Source organism: Anguilla rostrata, chromosome 11, assembly GCF_018555375.3.
Source record: "Anguilla rostrata isolate EN2019 chromosome 11, ASM1855537v3, whole genome shotgun sequence".
In the NCBI taxonomy this organism is placed as follows: Eukaryota; Metazoa; Chordata; class Actinopteri; order Anguilliformes; family Anguillidae; genus Anguilla; species Anguilla rostrata.
Window position 1 is genome coordinate 22,123,248 of NC_057943.1, and position 16,521 is coordinate 22,139,768.

Genomic DNA, 16,521 nt, shown 5'->3' on the forward strand with positions numbered 1-16,521 from the left:
GTTCTTTAGAATTTAAAAGTTCTTTTTCATTTTGCAAAAAAAGAAAAAAAAAACTTTTCATGGGAGAAGAATCTGAGTTTATTTTCATTATTCTTCTCTCGAGAGCTCATTCCATCACGCATTCTGTGGTATCTCACAGGTGGGTCTCCACTTCACCTCCTGCCCTTCAGATACACGCCTGACTCCAGGAAGAGAAGGCCTGGCCCTCTGTTGGCATTATCTCTGAGGGGTTTGGGGGCTTGTGAAATATTTGCATGACCTCGCGTCCCTACGGCAAGCCTGCCAGACTCCAGTGGGGCTTCCCCGATTGTGTCAACTACTGACAGCGTTTCTGCTCTGGCAAAAGATCCACTTCATCGTAATGCACATTTTCATTGGACATGTGCGCAGCACTTGGTGAGGGGAATGCATTAGAACTGGGTCATGCTTGGTGAAATTCTTGCGGTGGTGATAGATTAATATTTCAACGAGGGATCTTGCCTTAGCATGCTGTGTTGCCTGTTCCTCTGACTCCTGAAACATCTGTCAAGTGCTATTAGCTTGTTAAAACTGATGTATTCATACAAAATATCAATCCCCCCTCCTCCCAACCCCCCATGAATGGGAGTTCCTGATGTGCTGTAGAGGCATGACCGCCTCTCCTTGCTACTCTGCAAGGTTTGCTGCCAAGGGTACACCAGTTTGTACTGGTAACATATTCTTCTACAGCACCTTACATACTAGGTTTTCACCAGGTAAATATGTGATAAGTAGCACATAATTGGGAAATCATAAACATTATTTAGCACTGATACAGGCATTATGAAAACTCACAAATAAAGTGAGTTTTAATATTTTGTCTTTCCTACAATGTAGTGATGATGTAATTGCTCTCACAAAGTATATTTGTATATAGTGGAATTCACAGGACCTTGGTTAAATTGGTGATAGCCCATAGGCATTCCTACCATGTTGCATAAAAAGGATCCTTAACCCGACTTCCCATGGACTTAGCCAAAATAAGGAGAGCTGGAGCACTCAAAGCTCGGAAACATAACGCCTTTAATAAAACTGACATTTTGACATCTGGGACGTCTTCCTCAGAGTCCACAAAAAAGTATTTCTGGTTTCATACCATGTGTTTGCTATCAGACCACCACTCGGAAACATGTGTATGTCGAATAAAGTTCCACACCGTTTGCTGCACACCTGGACGTGTCTCCAGACACTCTGTTTGAGAAACACTGGTCCATTCAGCCAGATCTGCACAGACTTGGAAACACTCCTGAGATTCCAACACACCGCCAGTCAGCTCCCCGCTGGGCTGTTCTCTCTCTGAACATGGAGGCTGGAGCTGGGGAGGAAGGGTGACAGGCTGAGGGCAGACACTGGTGTTTTGGATTGGGGCAGGACGTGGTGTGGTGGATGTCAGCTCTATTTTAAAAGATATGTTCATAAATATTGGGGAATTAAAAGAAACAAAAAAGTTTACAAATAAAAATAAGACAAATGAATGCTTTCTAATTTGTGCTGGTTGAATATTTCTAAAGCACAACATTTTCTGCATAGCACATCAGTGTTTCTGTTAATTAGGGGATCCATGTAAGCAGAAAGATTTTTTCCCCCTATTCTTTCTGTTCTAAGAAAAAAGAACATATCATTAATGGGTTTTTATAACAGTAATGCTTCAAAATGCTGAGTGTCTCTCCGTCTCTCTCAGTCTCTCGTCGCTTCTCTCCTTCTCTACTTTGAACAGAAATGCAAAATATGAAAAAAATCACCAGTGATCAGTAACCTGAAGAGACCTGTCATAATTAATCATAGCATAGCAATTCAACTAAATCCACAAAATATATAAAATAGGGAATTGTGGGTAAGTGTTGTGTTTGCTGTTGTTTAAAATAATAATAATTCCAACAATCAAACTAAAGTGATTGCACTTACATGGTGAAGTTCATCAAAAGACTTACAATGTGCCAAATAAAAGCATGTCAGATGAAGTCAGATGTGCGGATTTCTGTATCCAACATGGGGACCCTTATTTTCCGGCATGCATGTCAGACTTGTGGAAATGAATCAGAGACCTGTAACGAGGTGTCAGAATTATTCAGCAGTGAAGCCCAACTCCTCAGATCTCACAGCTCTCTTCACCCCTCTCTAGATACCACCTGGCCAAGGTGACAGAGTGCTCTGCGACAAGTCTGCACTCCTCAGACTGCAGCTCAGCCAGCCTGTCAGCCAATCACCAATGGCGATGTTATGGGGACAGGCTGCTTTGGAAACGATGAGGTACGTACAGTAGCTGGACTGCAGTCTGTGGCTGGGGCACATCTAAGCCGAACTCTTCCTAAGCAAAGGAGGGTAGCTCAGTAAACACAGCTACGCATTTTCTTCCACAGTACCATATGATTTGGGGAGTGGGAGGTCATTGGCATGTGTCCCAAAAGTTGTGAAGGGTATCTTGGCTCAATGTACAGAGTCAGCCAGGAAATGAGGCGTATTTACTTCCTGAAGATGCTGATGCTCAGAGACATGTGGTGGCAGACATTAATTTTGCATCACCTGCCAAAACTCGGCATATCTTCCGCAGCACGCCTCATATCAGCAAAGCACCATTAATGAGAGTTTCACTAGAGCTATATGCATTATTAATGCCACATTAATGCAAATGCAATATTTAGAATAAAAGTCCAGGACTGTATATATGCAGGTTCACTTTGTTCAGAATCTAGCTGTAGATTCAAAATATGACATTTTAAAGCTGAATTGTTGAAGATCACTGATGATTTCTGCAGTGTGACTGAAAACCCCCGGTACACTTTCGTGCAGGATGGATGTTGTTCAGGGTATTGTGCATGTGACTTAGTTTCTTATCCTTGGAGACTTAAACAAATTGTTTAGAATGCTTTAGAAACTAAAGAGGCAGTTTCAGCAGAATTGTGTTTTTTCATAATAGTATGAAACATTGTACAAACACACAGGTCCACAAAACCCAGAATCTTCATAGCAGAGTGAGTTCTCTCCAGGAATATTATGTAGCAAGTAACCTATATTTGGCAATTGTTTGGTAATAAAGATTAATGAATTAAGAACTGCCATACGTTCATGCATTCCTAATGTGCCTGAAAAGAAGAAGCAACACAATTTGAAGCAATTTTCAGCCTTATAGCTGAGGATCAATTCAGACTGCAAAGAGTACGCTCTCTCTTCCCTACGTGTTTTTGTTCATTACGTGGTGAGAATGTGATACTGCCTCCCTCTTCCCATTCCTTCTGAAAAGAAAAAAAGATCCATGTCTGCAGACAACAAAGCCAGCCTGAATTCCAGTTATAAGTAACCTTGTTGTGTGACTTCTGAAAACTGCGTCCGAAACGCAGCTAGCAGTCACCCTAGAAGTGCTGTGCAACTCAACAAGCGATCATTATTTAAGTACAAAATGGCATTTTTTCCCTTCTCTGTTTTTTTTTGACCCGCTTTTTATTCTCAGCCCAGTCACTTCAAAGAAGGTGCTTGGAAATGACTTTGCCAGGATCCTTTCTTCTTTCCTGCTAAATATTTATGCATGTGCGACAAAAGGAGATGGATGAGGGACGCAGAAAGAGGGGAAGACAGCGAAAGAATCAATCAGAAACAACAGGAGACAGGTCACTTTCAAGTGCAGTAGGCAGCTTTATGATATTTTATTTTTTTTAAGTCGTGCTTTCGTTTAAGGATGGAGAATGATACATATTCTTTTTTTGGATGAATATCATTTTGCATTTTCAAGATTAAACAAAAAATAAATGAAAGAAAGTAAGTAAGAAAGAAAAAAAACTATGTAGACCATACTGGAAGATTTGTTTTATTCAGTTTCATTTTTGCATTTAATACTTACATGACATGCTTTCAGGATTTTAGCTATTTGTTTAAAAACACTTTGGATATTTCCTGCTTTTCATCCACTAATCTCAACAAATATCCTTATTGTCCAGGCTCTATGTAAACATGTTGCACTCCTGGCGGTCCATGCTGTGATGTCATCATCAAGTCCACTTATAAGCCTTTAAGCTGAAAAATAATTCCTCTGTAAGTCTGAGAAATGGCGGGTGACTTACAAGGAACATGTATGTATGCCTAATACATACATGTTCCTTCTAATGACAAAGTATGCCTAATTATGAAATTCTTTATTATGGAGAATTGCTTTTGGTGTTTGTCTTCTCCCAAGTTGTTGATGATGATGATGATAATGATTATGATGATGATGATGGTGGTGGTGATGCATTATCATTTTTTCAAAAGGTATAGATTTCTGATATGTTTTTGTTACGTAGTTGCATGCATTTTAAACCTTTAAACCCAAACAGATGTTGTAAGGAGCACACTCATTAATATTTTCCTTCCAAAGCTGATGAAATCCAGGATCCCACAGTAAGGTAAGGTGTAAGGAGAGAGGATACTGTGTAACAGCTGCTGCTGGGTCTGCATCAGGTCAACAGTGGCAGCTGCTGGGAAAGCATTTTGCAGTTGGAGAACACCTGCCAATTGCCATGGTATATTTGTCCTGGTTGAGGGATCCCCCATGTTAAGAAAATGATGGGAAGTGATAAACGTGTCCTGGAGGTACGCTGCAATGTTCTCTGTCCATTTCATTGCACTTCAGGAACTATGTGTCTTGGGCGTTGGTGTGCTGTGTGGTCAAAGGTCACCCTCTCTGAGCTTAAATACACCCTCTTCCTCCTCACACCCATCTTCCAATCAGACACAAGCTTTTCCCAGAACTCTTCATGTGCTTCTGGAAAATAAACGCAGTTGCTGACAGTGATGCATGGTGGGTAAGGCTGTTGAAAAAGAGCCTGGGAGCATATGCAACATAGCTCAGGAGGTAAGACCGATTGTCTGGCAGTCGGAGGGTTGCCGGTTCAAACCCCGCCCTGGGCATGTCGAAGTGTCCTTGAGCAAGACACCTAACCCCTAACCCCTAACTGCTCTGGCGAATGAGAGGCATCAATTGTAAAGCGCTTTGGATAAAAGCACTATATAAATGCAGTCCATTTACCATTTACCATATGCACTTCTTAGGGACAGTAAGCTAATGGAGCAGATGAAGAGACATCCCTCCACTATGGGTCGAATGAGGCAAGTTTGCAGAATCATTGCACTCATGATGTTCCGTTCAGTGTCTTCCTGTAAACTGCCTGATACTGGTTTCACACACATTTTATTAATGTGGATGAGGGCAGGTAGGTCTGAGCTATAGGCAAAGGGTCATTGTGGAAACTGCAGCCAAAGATAAGCACTCCTGCTTAACTGAGTGCCACTCAATGATGTGTCAGACTGTCAAACCGTCAAACTGAAGTCAGGAGGGGTGTAGAGGGGAAGGAGGGGCACGGGTGTAAAGACAGGTCATCCATCTCCCACCTGGGTCTTCTCCAGCTCTGCTCCTCCCTGCTGAGCCATGGACGAGGTGGTCTGAAAGCTTGTGTGCGAGCGCACTGATATGTTGGGCGAGTGACTGCATTAGTCTCGCTTTGTTCCCGCCCACCTCCTCTGCCAGGATAGAAGAGAACTCACACAGAGTCCCTTCCTCTGCTTCTGAAAATAAGCACTTCGTCAACAATACTGCTAAATGCCTGTTCCCATGGCGCGGTACCAATCAACACGAAAATGTCCTTGTTGACTGTCCTCGGTGTGAGTGAGGGGACTGTGCAGGATGGTCCCTTTCCTGGCCAAGCACAGCGGGAGCTCTGGAGGGCAGAAATTGATTCCAGGCTAGAGAGACACGCATTCACACAGCTGGGTCCCCAGAGAAGACTCTGCACTCCCTCATTTCTCCCCTTGAGAAATGACTGGTAAACACTATTCACGTTTCCATCCAAGTGATTTTGTATAAAAAAAGTTATTTATAAGAGGCAATAGAAATGGCAAATATTGATTATTCCATTAATAAAGTCAGTTTCACCCAACTTTCCATGTCTCTAATCCTTAATACTGTATGTTTTTCAACGATGAGACTATACAGTTCCATTGTTATGTGTCTTTAGCTATGATCATCTCTCTCTTTCTCTCTCTCTCTCTCTCTCTCCCTTGCTTGCTCTCTGGAAGAAACGGAACAGTAATCATGTGACATGATTCCTAATTCTACAATGTAGAAGTAACTGTCTGTGAATTATCAGGTCTGTTACCTTTACAACATTTATTCAGGATTATGTCCTACCAATGGCTTATTATGCTTTATAATATCTGTAGATACCCTTTCCTGAAAATGTAATTCATAAACCATATTGAGACATTTAAAAGTAGATAAATGATCCCTAATTTTAAATACAACATCAATCGGCTCTTTATCTCAAAACATCTATAGGCGATTATAACATGTTTGCAGCATTTGATTCTAGATTATTTATTGAGCCTATATCTGCCATAGATTGGAAAAATTTTCATGTCAGAGTTTTGTTTAATAACACTTACTGTAAATTAATAGAAACCTTGTATTTTTATTAAATTACTAAAATATGTAACAAGCTAAGGTGGCTATAAATACTCATAATTATTGTGTCCTGCAGTGTTGTTGGTTTAATAGCGATTAAAGAATTACCAGGCTTAAAGCCAAGATGCAGGAGGGATGGACAAATGATCACTGCACCATTTCTTGAGTATGGTCTTCTGCTGACCAATGTCTCAAGGAGAGGTCAAAGTGCACAGAGGGAGTTGCCCAGTGTTTCTTAATTGGAAGAGATTGACTTGCCACTGACACAGACGGCATGAATAAGGGTAATTACTGAAGCTAATCAGTCTGTGTGGATTGCCAGAGGCAAAGAAGAAATCCAGAGGGAACTATTTAAGGGGACGCCCCTCTGTAATCCCTCGGCGCTGTGCTCTGTGTAAAAAAAATAAAAAGAAAGAAAGAAAAAGAAAAAAAATGACTGTGATTATATCAGATTTAAAACTCAATTACCTCATGGAAGCTGAGATGAAAATGTGAAGGGTCGGAGGGGGTCCACCCACAAACTGTTTTACCAAATGATGAAAAGAACGTTTTTAATCAGGTTTTGTATTTAATGTGGGTTTCGTTGTTTGCTCACTAATTTGCATTCATAATACTATTGCTGTTTGCCGTTCACATATTTGTAAAGCAATTAGATTTCCCACTGAGTGCTCTTGCTTGAATTTTTGCATGCCTTTGGTTTCCACTTTAAATGAGAACTCAGAAGGTACTAAATGAACCATTGGGATTGCACTTTTTGAAGACCCATGCAGGATGATTACAATACGAATAATTTGACTGTCAGCAGGTTAAACTGGTTTTAATGGTGTCATCAAATTCATATGTTAGTCATTTCCTAGTGAGGTTAACCACAGAAACCACTGGCTTCCAGTGATTGTGGTGTGCGTTTAAATTGAGTGTAAGATATCACAATTGCACTGAACTGCATATGTGCTGTTGTTCAAGAAATCATTCTTTGTATCTGAGAATCGCATCTGAATTACCAGCCCCATGCAATTCTACATGGATGTTCTCTGTGTGAGGTGGTGGCACCTCTCTGATTTCTGCGGGTTAATTGACCCTGACGAGGGGCAGGTGTGTGAGTACTATGGTGAGGTGATAGCACCTCACAGGTATTTGTCTGAGCTAATTGTCCCTGATGAGGGTCAGGTGTAGGAGGCCTATATGTAGCCCCTGATTTCTGGGGTTCAGCGCAGACTCATTGTTTGTCAGACTCTTAGTGTGTAGGGGTGTGAGAATCGGCAGAAGTTACCGTGTTGATCCTATCTGCCTGATTTGATCACCGTTTAGTTTCTTCTCGAGTTGGTTATCTCTCTGCGCTGTGGAGGACATTTTGTCCTCGTCTCTTTAGTTTTCTTTTTGTTTTCTACCCGCCAGGCTGCAAATATCCTTTTTCTTTTGTAAGTGACCCCACTCTGTTTTTCTAGTGGGGGTTTTCTTTTTGGGCAGCTACGCTGCGGCGGTGTTTCATTTCTTTTAGTTTTCTGAGCCCGCTGACGGAAGTTTCAGTGAGTGGAGAGCGATTACTTCGCTCTTATTTGGTTTTTCCCCATCCCTTTCTATCGCTCAGCGATTTGGTGGTTATCCCTCAGGGTTAACTTTTAGATCCCCTCGGTCCGCAATTGCGTCCCACCCTCCTCAACCGTGACACTCTGGGATTAAAAAATACATAAAATGTCAATAAGTCTGTGACAATAAATATGAGCATGCTTGAGATGAGCTTGAAATCCCACTTTAGTCATAGCATCATAGAAATATAGATGCTATAAGGCTTTTGTCATGCTCACATACTGATTGTTTTTGTGGCATATTGTAAGCCAAGGAAGAGACCTTTGCCAAAATCCCTTGACCACTTTGCTGTAGGTACTTCCTGCCAGTCAGATATTACATTGCTCTGTCTTTTCATACTGAGAAGTCTTGATGACTGGTCAGTCAGGTTATTTAGACCAGACCAGAAAGGCCCTCGTATCATGTTTGTTTTGACTGTGGGGAGGGTTTGCTACAAGCCCTTCCCATCAGCAATTTGCCCTGGTCAAATTCTCACAGGTGGTCCTGTCCCTGAGTAAGATTGATCAATAACTTGCCCTGCTGACCTTTTCTATTTGGTGATAAAAACATTTATTCAGTTGCAAATCTAATTCAGAATATTTGATGTGACCAATACATTTCTTTTTTTTCCCTGCAGACTCCAAATAATTGTTCTAACTGCTTTGCATTCAAATCAATCTCACCTTATCCAGCAATTAAATATTACGTTTCATGGGAGTTGAAAATGGAACATTTATTTCCTCCTAAATAGTATTTAGGGGGAAAAAAATAGGTTACTATTTTAGTAGGGGATTATCTATGATCAAAACTAGGAGTCAGACACACGTTTCGTATCTTATAAACTAAAGTTGTCTCCTGCTCAAATGCTATCTATAAAGCTATCTTCGCATATTAAATAATTTACATGAAGAGGTTAAACAGAGTTACTGTCCAAAGCGGGGAGCGTATAAACACTTTCTGAGGACACAGAATAAATCATCTGGGTGATTAGCTCAAGTTCCATCAGAGGGGTCTCCCATGTTGCAGTCATAGGGCCCAGGGCCAAGAGACACAGCCGGGAACTACATTCATGTCTCAGTACCTGGCTCAGTGTGACTGTACACAGTGCATTAAAATGAGCTCAGCCTTTCTCCAAAGTGGCTCACTTTGTAAAACCGCTCACCACAAGTGCAGGCTAAACTCCATAGTTGTAAGATTGACCCGTGATTGTATGGTGACTGTGGCTGGGAATAACGGAGGGCACAAAATTCTGATTTTTGGAGGAGGTCAGAAGAGTAATGACAAATAGAAGCTAAATGGGTACAAATATTACATTTTCTAGAAAAGCTTGTTCTCACCCTTGGTATTTCATCTGTGATGTATTATCCTGTGCATGGAGATCATGGCCTCCATGTGCACCTATATTCTCTTTATTTAATTGCTTACCAATGTATACCCTTTTTGTAGCGATGTTTGTATCGGAAGCTATGTGGGGGATTGTTCCTTCTTTGTAAATACTGTCACTTTGTATTATATGCTTCTCTGTTAAATATGAGTTATTCGGTTTAAGAAAGAGAAACCCAGACTGGTTGACATGCATATCTTCAGCTACATTTGAGCACTATCTACTGAATTAGAGCAAAGTAGAGTCTTTTGAACCATCTGATCATTCAGCACAAAATGGTTGCTTTTTGCAATCGAGAGACTGCTGTATTTGTAATAAGAATTTGCTTGCGTTAACAGTATTCTTTTCCCATGATTGTTGTGATTTGGACTGTTGGGTAGAAAATAGTCGCTGGCTCACACTTGAGTGCATCGAAAGGATCAGTCTCCCTAACGTGCGCCCAAACAAGGTATTTCATTTCGAAAGGAAGTCATTTCGAAAGCACTGCACAATTGGGACTATTCAGTTTTATCACCTGTTTGTCATCTTTTTGTGTGTGCATGGATTTGGCAGGCAAGTCATTTTGTTGGACTTCCTGCCATGATTTCTTTTTTTATTGCACATACTGCATTAGTATGTTCAGAAAAGAAACTGCTGATGCTATAATTTATTTGAATATGCTGTCTCGTCCAAAGACACATTTGACATTTTCTTGGAAGGACATTTTTCCCGCTGCCTGAAGGGTGAATTATTGCCATGATCTCATGGAGCACTGAACTCAGCCCATCCTAGTGACACCCAGTTATCTATACTGTGTTTACATTGGCGGTAATACTTTACTACTACATGACTACAAATAAACATTAACATGGTGGTCACCTTGTCGGTTCTCTCCATTAGGAACAAGCCTGCAACTTCTTTGTGGTACTAACATCTTAAATCTTTTGGAGTTATATATTAAATATTAAACCAAGCAACCTATTTTTCACTGCCTCCGTGGTCCAGCTGCATGTTCAAGCTTGGATATTATCCTATTAAGACTATAATGGCTCCCATCAGAATGCCCTCTTAACCAGTCCCATTTAATCTCATTAAGTCTCTAGAACGGCCTTCCTGGTCTTGCTCCTCCACCATCTACTCATAATCTTAAAGATGTTAAGGATATAAAGTGTTTGCTAATCAGTATCCTGAATGTTAATTATGGTACCGGCACAATATAAATCTAAATTGCATTTTGTGCTGTGAAATCACAGCATTCCCACTTCGTCTAATGCCCAGAAACGTGACCTAGCTAAAAGCATCTGCCAAAAGAAAATGAATAGCATAAATAAATAAAATAACTTACCTTTTTGCGGACCCATACAGTTTATCGTTAAAGCCATTCACATCATTATTGCTGTTATATTGCTGTGTCTGGATTTGAGCCAGTGTGATTATTGATTTTCACCCACTGGCATGGCGCTTGCCCTCTTTGTGTCTGTCCATCCGTCTTAGCTAACGGACCTAAACCAGAGCGGTACATTAGCTTGATTTTCATAGAGGGATTTGCTATTGATTGTTCCAAGACTCTGTGATGATAAATTTATAGAGCGCTGCAGGGAGTCTCTGAAGTTTTCTGCACAGCGTCTGCCTTCTTGTAGCATCGGCTTTGTTAAGAGCAGAATGAATGCATGCCGCTCGATAAACTTTGAATGATTAATGTAAGGGCATATAGCAGAACCCTGAAGATGCTTCTGAGGTAAAGTGTGGTGTTATAGCTTTCTTCTGAAGCTAATTCTTCTCAGCAGAAAGGGTGGGTGCTTATCTGACAAGGCTGAGCTTAATGTCTGATGGACTGGACCAAGTAATAGAGAGTGAGAGAGCTTTGTTTATCCATGCAGTAACACAATGACTTATTTTGGAAGCCTGTTAATTGCACCAATTATTTTCACTTAAACAGTGTTTGAATAAGCAGAGGCAAAGTGACAGATTTAAGGGAACGGGACCATCCAGCAACAGGGAGTGGAAATGAGGCAGAAACATGGAGGGGAAACTGACCCCATCTCTGTTTCCCATCATCCCCAGGGAGGGCAGGAGACCCACGTGCACCCTCATTAGAACAGCGGTGACGAGTCCCCTCTGTCCTCCTCCCGCACACAGGGCAGCATGGGGGGTTGGGGTGGAAGAGGCCAGCGAAGACTGAGGGAAGTGGGTGCCGGGAACAACCCCAGGGTGAGCGACCCTTTCAACCCGCGGATTGGGTATCGCCAACGCATGCCAGAATTTATTTAGCATCAGACAACGAGCTGCGGGGGAAACCCGATGCCGTTACAGACGGCAGGCCGCCCTGTATCTCACACCGCCTGAGAGCCGCGGCCTACCGCTACCCTGGCGAGGGGCAAGGAGGCAGAGCCCTGAGACGGGACCACTCTCTCAGCCAAAGGCCGGCCGTCTCCAGTTTCCCCGGTCTGCCAGGGCCCGCCCAGCCGCGGCCCGACGGCAGATGTGGGAGCCGTCTGCGAATCTGTGAGGGGGGGGGGGGTCGTCAGTCGCTCCCTCTGATTGGAGTGCCAAAAATTCTCTGGGAGAAGAAAGGGGGTACCGACACGTTCCTCAGCAGTGTTTCCTGTCATCCGCCCGGATCATCGGAGCATAGTGGGGGGCTTTTGTTGGATACTGCCGGGGTATACCTCTTTCCCAGTCCCATGGCTACGTGCTCCCCAGTATTCTAGGTCATTAATTAGGGTTGAAAAGAAGGTTTTGCCCAGGCTGCTACCTCTGCCCTTGATTGGATAAGCGCAGAGTGAATGGTTTTACTTTCAATTTTTCAGGCGATTGCATATGATTTTGAATTGAAATGGTTCTGCGCGCTGCTCTAACCTGCAGAAAGGAAGGCAGCATTGCATCATTTGGCGAGAGAGCGAATGAGAGGGCGTATCTGAACAGGAGCTATTTTTCCTGGGCTCTCCAAAGAGAGCGGTCTGGTACTCGTTCGGTGTTTACACAGCAGTAAAAAATGAGAAATGGATGAGAAATTAAGTGCTTCTGGCGGCAGAGCTCTGCCCAGCTCTTATTAATCTCTGTCTTCATTGGGTACCAGGGGAATACAGACACTAAGTGGTGGAAACGCTGGGAACGCAGTGCTAAACTAAGAAAAAAGAGCACACACACCTGGGACTTACCGGTTATATTAATATTGCTTTGTAAACAGCCATGTGTTCTTCACAAAGGTCATAGTTTATAGCTTTAGCAGAGAAATGTATGGTGCGCACCACGCATATGGTCTGCTTAGGGCTGTCTGTTTCTGTTTAGCCACGCTTGAACAGTTCACGGTGTCTGCATTCAGGTTTATGTCCCCTTGCCTGTCAGGGTTTGCAGACAGTGATTTGGGGCGCACTGAAGACTTACGTTCTCTCCGCGCAAGGTATTTTAAGAAAGTGCTGTGACCCCAGCAAAGGCACTCCGAGAGGTATACTTTACACGCAGCTCATCAGCGTGTCTAGATATGGAATGATAGATGAGAACGTCCTCCAATGTGGAATACGTTTCCCCTCTGTTAAACATCACAGCGCGGACAAATGTGTCAAGATTCATTCCTTTTGAATCTCCCTACAAAGCTCTGAATACACATAGTGGGGGATATTTCACAGACCTATAGCTTAGATTAAGGCCCAAATCACACAATTAACCAAACACCCTGCCCAAAAGCAGGATAAAATCCTCAGCTTATCGGAATATGTGGAAAAGTAAAAACAAAATGGCCCGAGGATGGCTTCAACATACTGCAACTTCTATTTGTGCTTCATACACACATGTAGGAGATTTCACATATAGCAATGAGAGGGACATTATGAACAAACATGCTTTCTTAGTACATAGCACTAACAATGACAAATAACAGCTAGGTCAGCACACTGAGCGTTTAGGTTGTTTATCCAGAATTGATGGCCAAAATTATTCAACATTATGGGAACTGAAAGTAATGGGCAGAATGCCTGTAAATATTGTTCTAATTGAGTTTATGTGAGAGGTGCAGCTGTACATGTGTATATTTTGTGAATAGTGTTTCTGGGAAATGGCCCAAGGCACGTGGGAGGTTAGTCTCCGTTGCCTTATAACACAGAGAACTGCTGGCCTTGTTAGGGAGCCAAATGTGATTTCAGGGCTGTCATATTGTTCTATATACAGAGGTACTAATGACATTCTTGATCTTCATTAAACTTTCTTGCATATTTGCCTATAAAGTATTTATTACAAACAATCAGTGACCTTCAAGTCCAGTTTTTAATAGTGATTATGAACCATTTTTAAAAGCTAGACTTTATGGACCAAAGGTCACTGAGACAGAAAAAAACAGAAAAAAAACAACTTGCATTGTTAGACAAACCACACACACACATGCACACACACACATACCATTCTATCTATATATATATATATATATATATATATATCTATAATAATGCAATGTCTAAAAATAAGCTTTTTTTTAGGAACAAATACTGCATGTCAAACATAACCAGAGACAGACATACCATCATACAACTAGTCCTTCTCCACCAAAACTGCTGTATGTATTAATGTGAAGTTTACCTTAGACTTCCTGTCCCATATCGACCCCTCATACCCCGTCTCATACTAAAGCGGTCCCATGCAGAGTCCTCTCAACCATGTCTGATCCAGACACGCATGCCATGCCCGGTTCCAGCTGACTGAGAAGAGCAGATAGCCCGTGCGTGCCTTCCCCAGACCCCGGCGAGGGCTCCGCCCAGCTCACACGCAAAAATAATCAAAACAAAGGGCAGATCAGATCTCAGCCGCTGCCTGTCAGCTCTTCAGAGCACTGATGAGTCTAGCCATCAGAGTCTGTCTCTGTCTACTGGACTGAAAGTCTCTGGTGCTTAACCCAACACTCGGACAACGCTATTAAAACTCTTTCGGGTAATCATCCAGTAAGCAGACAGTCATTCATTTTAAAAGTAACACGTGCATTCAAATCATAAGTGATTCTTGGTGCAGAGTTTTGCGGTGGTGACATCCGGATTCCAGTTTCCAGTGTGTAAAATGCAGTGACAGAATTCCCGTCATCCTTGCGTAAACACCTTTTGGATGAAAGACCCCAGGTTGGAATGGCATGAGATATGCATGTGCACTCCAAAAGCAATCGACTTGATCTAACTCAAATACCCCCATTCCCTCAGAGGGACAACAAAGGGTTCCAGGGCAGATAATCTGCATGCCGTGCAGAGAGAGTGCAAGGCGGGGCTGACAGCCGAACCATGGCCATAGGCAGCTCCTTCACTTAACGTTGCTCTAGACGAGCATCTGCCTTTTGTCTCCAGATAAAAATGGAGGGATGTGGATGAGGCTCTAAAGGAGGGGACGTCGAGAAATTAGCTTCAGACTGAGATAAGCTTGTTTTTGCTATCGCTCCCTGGACACGCTTCATTATGAGCTATAAGACCTCTGGGAGGCACATTTGGACCAGACAGTAATTAGAGGAAGTCCCAGAGGTGAGGCTGGGTTCACTGGTCAACAGTTTGCTCTATCTGCAGAGTATCTGGAAAGGGAATTTTCAGTGAAATTTTCTTTTTTGAACCTGATTGGTTCTTCCAGTTTTAGCCTTTAGCCAGCATTGTCATAGGTCAATGGTTGAGACAACTTGATTAGATGTTTCCAGTTGGAGTACATCCTACAGAATCTGAAGCTGTCAGCTCTGTTGGTGGCAATTCTTCAGCAAATCAGATGTAACCGTACATGATTCATGCTGCAGCTCTCAGATATGCCATCACGACATGACAGGAGAGATGGAGCTGTAGACAGAAAAACTACAGGAGATCATTACGAAACCTTCAAGACCACAGCGCTAGATTCCATTTTAAGATTCAAATTTTATTTTATTTCTGTTCTTTGGATATAATAAATGCAAAGGTTTTAACAGGATGAAATAATAAGAAGACTCAAAAGTTCTATATGGTTCCATTAATATTCGTTTTTGCAAGGGTTCTTTTGAATAACAGCAACGTACAGATGTGAATTTGTTTGACTGAAACCATCTGAGACATCTGCAAAGGCTTTATAATTTTATTTTTTTTAGTGGGGGAAGAAGTGTAGTCAATATGATATATGGAAAGCATCTTCTCAAAGTAATCATTGTACAGCTATTTGCTGTAGCTGCAAAGTTTAAGCTACTACTCGATGGCTCAAATTAAACTTGACATTATTATAAAGTGAACCTAGGTCTCTCGTCATTCCCACAATGTTGCCTGGTTCACATGTAACCTAAACCCCATATCCTGAAGGGTCTCAGTGTTGAAGGTTTGTCATAAATATAAACCTCAGGACGTTGCAGCCATGGGTCCAATTAGACTCTGGCCTTGATTGAGGGAATGCCATCTTTGATGTGTACGATGGTGACAGGATTGGGCCAGTGGTGACAATTACAATTGACCGTTGTAGTGTGAAACATTTTAATTTATATACATTTTCCAAAAATATGACGTTTTCAGACTAAACACAAGGTTGTGTAAATACAGAAAGGTTAAGTCTGATTCTCTGGGTGACCATGGCTGTAGACCGCCAGCTCCAGTCAGATCTTGAATAGAGAATCGCTAAAACTCACACAGGAGTTGAGTGGAAAGCAAGCCGGGTTGGCATTAGGGCTGACTGCAATCAAGTCATTTTACTCATTGGCATACGATGAATTATGTTACCCTATTCTTCTGTGTCTTGCTTAACACTGGTACTGTAGATAACATTTCCCTAGTGTATGGTGAAAGGATTAAATACAAATGAGACTTGGTTGTAGTATCTCTGAAAAAAAAAGTATGCATTTGTGTTCTTTTTGATGACAAAAAAGATGTTTCTAAGATTGGCTTATAGAAAAAAGCTTATAAAAAAACTTAGATTTATAGCCATCTGTTGTTTTTCAACATTAAAACATTTATGAAGGTCAACATTCAGGATAGTCAAATGCATCTGCTTTCCCAAAGTGTTTTCCAGAAGTGAATTACCATCTATGGTAAATGTATGCTGGTCATCAGTACAGGAAAATAGAGTTTACATATCTGGAATGGTTCCACACCCAAATTGCCACCATTTATTGGTCACTATTGGTCATTAGACCCTGAGGGCAGGTGACTTTGTCCAGACATAGTGGAAGTGG

At 42.0% G+C, this 16,521-nt stretch overlaps 1 long non-coding RNA gene across 3 annotated transcripts in view; it reads right to left on the reverse strand.

Moving 5' to 3' along the window:
• Positions 1-1,031: 1,031 nt before the first annotated feature.
• The window catches only part of LOC135234300 (uncharacterized), a 52,115-nt gene continuing 36,625 nt past the window's right edge, over positions 1,032-16,521 (reverse strand). For 2 of the 3 annotated variants that reach the window (XR_010324065.1, XR_010324064.1), the window contains 2 exons: positions 1,950-2,063; positions 1,032-1,333 (listed from right to left, as the gene is read on the reverse strand). This is a non-coding gene — a long non-coding RNA (uncharacterized LOC135234300). The remainder of the gene's footprint in view (positions 1,334-1,949; positions 2,064-16,521) is intronic. The other variant, XR_010324066.1, reaches the window with a different exon arrangement.